General features: G+C 41.0%; 1 non-coding gene across 1 annotated transcript; it reads right to left on the bottom strand.

Moving 5' to 3' along the window:
* Positions 1 to 3448: 3448 nt before the first annotated feature.
* Positions 3449 to 3553, bottom strand: LOC111561065. The gene has a single exon (XR_002743433.2). It is a non-coding gene; the product is annotated as a U6 spliceosomal RNA (small nuclear RNA).
* Between the last annotated feature and the right edge of the window lie 645 nt (positions 3554 to 4198).

Here is a 4198-nt window from a genome sequence, read left to right as displayed (position 1 = left end):
TTTTTTTTTAATTTTTTTAACATTTATTTATTTTTGAGACAGAGAGAGACAGAGCATGAACAGGGGAGGGTCAGAGAGAGGGAGACACAGAATGCGAAACAGGCTCCAGGCTCTGAGCTGTCAGCACAGAGCCCGACGCGGGGCTCGAACTCACAGCCCTCACGGACCGCGAGATCATGACCTGAGCTGAAGTCGGCCGTTCAACCGACTGAGCCACCCAGGCGCCCCTCTTGTTTTTGTTTTTAGTGGACAAGGAACAATATCACTGCAGACTGTTATTACTGTATCTATTTTTGGTTTTTAAGGGTGAGCTTTCTTTATTGTTTTTACTTTGTTGTTATTTTTTGTTTTTGTTTGTTTCTACTTTTCTGTCTTTCATCTCCTCTCCTCCCGTATATCTGCTAAGTATGTATGCCGTGTAACAGTGTAACTATAACACACTCCATTTTGCAGTTAATTGGAAGACATAAGATGTGTATCTACTACCTAGGGGGATTAACCCCAAATGGCTGATTTGACAAAACAATCCTTGAACTTGTATTTCCTTAGAAACTGTGATTTGAGTTGAAATTAAAAGACACGCTTTATAGTGTTCAGAGTATAAATAACATCATTGTAATGTTTTAAAGTAATTTCATATCTATTATTTCTTTACCCTTTCTATAATCCTATGAGTTATAAGGACAAGTATCATTATCTTTATTTGGCAGGTGAAAAAAACGCAGCACTAAGAAATTACGTTGTGTAAAGAATACATACAAAGATAGAATGGGGCCAAGCTGAGAGACTGCTTATCTAGACTTATTCTGTGTTCCTCTACTGGTTTCTGATGTTTTTATGAAATCATGTAACACTGACTGTACTTTGATAGAAGAGGAGAGGACTGACATGTCCACTGTATGCATATTGGTCATTTTGACCTTCTTTCTCACTCCCCTTCTCAAAGCCCACTGATAAAACCCTTCCTGCATGGGCAGCAGACCTTCCCAGATGACTCCGCTGATTGACCAAGGACAGACATCTGAACCTAGATTAACAGTGGGCTCTTTCTCCAAGAAATTTGAAACTGGCTTATAGAAACCACTTAGCATTGTAGCAGTGGCTCTTGAATAAGGAATATATGAAGCCAAGGTTGACCCATGGACAAGTTAAGCTAGGAAGGTTGGTCATGACAAAGAGAAGAGTAAATTAAATGGGCGTTTACTTCTGGTCAAGTGATCATTCCCTTTTTTAAAAATTTTTATTTTAAAGTAATCTCTACACCCAATGTGGGGCTCAAACCCACAGACCTGAGATCAAGAGTCGCATGCTCCACCCACTGGGCCAGCCACATGCCCCTATTCCCTTTTGAGGCCAGTTGTACTTCCTGGCTGGGAGATATGTGGTATTCATTCTATGAATTCCCTTTTTCTTAAGTATTTGAGTGGATTTCAATTCCTTACAATCAAATGAGTCCCAAGATGCAATCAAATGCTTTATTTAGGCAAAAGGAAATCATCTTAAGAGATTTGTCCTGGGGCTTTTACTGTTTTTCTAAACAGAGATGGAGTTTGTGTTGATGTTTTCACCTTTCCAGTGGTAGATGGAGTGTTTGTGGATTTCCTGTGGAGAAGTAAGAAGTGGAACTTTCAGTGCTTCTCCAGTTGATTTCAGATCTGTAGGAGTTGGAGGGAAGGACTGTGCCACGATTCTCACTTCTGGGGGCTTCAGAGCAGCCTTGAAGCCAGTGGTGCTCCTCTCTGGTTGCCCCTAAGGGATAGTAGACTTCCTCCTGAGCAGGCTCACACTTTGAGATTTCTGTTGTGCAGAGTCCTTGTTAGCTCCTCCCTCACTCCTACTCCCTGCCATCTGGGATCCTAGAAACCTCAGAATTCAACATTTCTTCATAGGTATTTTATTTCCTTAACAACAACAACAACAATTTTGCAATGCATTGCTACTCACCAAGGATTTATTGTGTTACTATAATGGACATTGTGGTTGTCTATGTGATGTTCCTATCACCTTTCCCCATGTATAACACCTCGCTAATGAGTCTCCCCAGTTTTACACATCAGTGCATGGCATTCACCTGTCTACAATGGCTAGTTTGAGGCTCTCCAAAGCTGGGACTCTTGTTCATTGTGAGATGTCATGTTGTCTCTTCCCTGGATGTTAAGGAGAAATTGTGTTGCCCTGATAGCTGCATGCAAGCATCTTTCAACAGTGGGAGAAGCCAGCCAGAAGAAGAGGCAACATAGGGAGTAGGGCAGAGCCAGGAAAGCTGCAGAGAAGTCTAGCCAGATCTTATGTGAACAATGCCTGAGGCTTACTTTTCCTCTGGACTTTTTGTTACAGGTGCCAATGAATTCCCATTATTATTTAAGCCAGTTTGAATTCAATTCTGTGTTATTTTCAGCATAAAATATTCTGACAGATACAGAGCTTTTAAATTCATTTACTTCTCTCAAACTTTGGGTTACTGATTTCACGTTCAAATATTAGCACCTTCAGGGGCACCTGGGTGGCTCAGTCGATTAAATGTCCAACTTTGGCTCAGGTCATGATCTCGTGGTTCGTGGGTTTGAACCCTGCATCAGGCTCTGTGCTGATCGCTGGGAGCCTAGAACCCACTTCAGATTCTGTGTCTCCCTCTCTCTGCCCCTCCCCCAGTCACACTCTGTCTCTGTCTCTTAAAAATAAGTAAACATTAACAAATATCAAATATTAGCACCTTAAAGGGACTAACACAGCACTACCTATTTCCCATATATATTTTGCCTTCAGGACAACCTTATGAGATAGATAATACTATTATTCAATTTCCACTTTTCAGATGAAGATACTTGGGTGCTGAGAGAGTGTGACTTCTCTAAAGATACAAAACCTATAAGCAACCGGAAAGTCTGAATTTGAGCCTATTGCACATACCATATTGTATCTATTCATTATAGGGAAGAAATTAAAGATAAAATTCAGCTTTGTAGAGGGTGGCAGAAATCACTTATATTTGTGAAATATTTTAAATATTTACAAAGCATATTTGACTCTATGTTACCACTATTTGACAAGTATCAACAGTAGGTGCTGACTGATATGGAGACCAGACAAAGATACTCCCTAGGAAATAAGTCAAGGTGTCTTTATCTAACTAATGCAGATAGAAGAAAGTGGTACACAGTGAAAAGATCAACACTGTTCTCCATCATAGACATACTGTGTAAGCCTCTGGCTCTTCCAGAGAGGGCTTCACTATCATTGCCCATAATTAAGGCTGAATGACTGAGGTGCACATTGGGACGTGTAGGAAGTGTCACTGGGGGGAATAGGCAGAACCAATACCCTCACCCACCCAAACCCAGCTGGATCTTTATGATCAGATCATCAATCTCAGTGTTACAAAAATTGGCCATAGAGACTGGTATAAAATAAGCATCAACATACCATCTTCTTTTTTCTTTCTAGTTTTAAAAATATGGAACATTTTTGCAAATTTGCATGTCATCCTTGCATAGGGGCTGTGCTAATCTCTGAATTATTCCAGTTTTAGTATATGTGCTGCTTAAGGGAGCACCACACCCTCTTTGACACATTTATTCTCCCTAGGCTAGCTCAGTCCGGTCTGAGACCTTTCTGGCCTTAGAGCTGCAGAATTAGAGCAAGGGTCCATCACCCTGATGTCTCTGAGATTCTTAGAAGCCCTGACTAACTATAAGTCTGTCAGAGTGATGATTATAATTTTACAGATGGGTAAGTTAAGATAATTAAGTTGGGGGAGGTCAAAATTATGTGGCCTCCAAGTGCATTACAGAACTGGTAACAGGACTGAATGAAAACTGAGGTATTTCGTTCGACTGGCTCTTCAATCCTCATTTAACTAGGATGCATTACCTTTTCACTCACAGGAAGTTACCTAAGCCAATTATGTTGTAAGTGAAGCCCAGAATAAAAATTAGGAACATCATTAGGGGGTCAGGCTGTGCCTTTAAGTATAAAACCCAAAAAGAGTTAAGCCTGGATGTGTTGGTAGTAATTAATGTTGAAGAGCTGGTAATGAGACTTGACACAGTTTAATCAGACTGTCTGGTGGTAACCGAGAACAGACACGCTATGACCCCGCCTGTGACAATAATGTGGAAAAGCCTGGCTTCTTGGTCAAGGGAGTGACTGTCAATCCCCAGGACAGGGCTGATTTCTCAGCATGGTGATGGGCTTCAGG

This window comes from Felis catus, chromosome B3, assembly GCF_018350175.1.
Source record: "Felis catus isolate Fca126 chromosome B3, F.catus_Fca126_mat1.0, whole genome shotgun sequence".
Taxonomy (NCBI): Eukaryota; Metazoa; Chordata; class Mammalia; order Carnivora; family Felidae; genus Felis; species Felis catus.
This window is presented reverse-complemented; position numbering and strand designations above follow the sequence as displayed.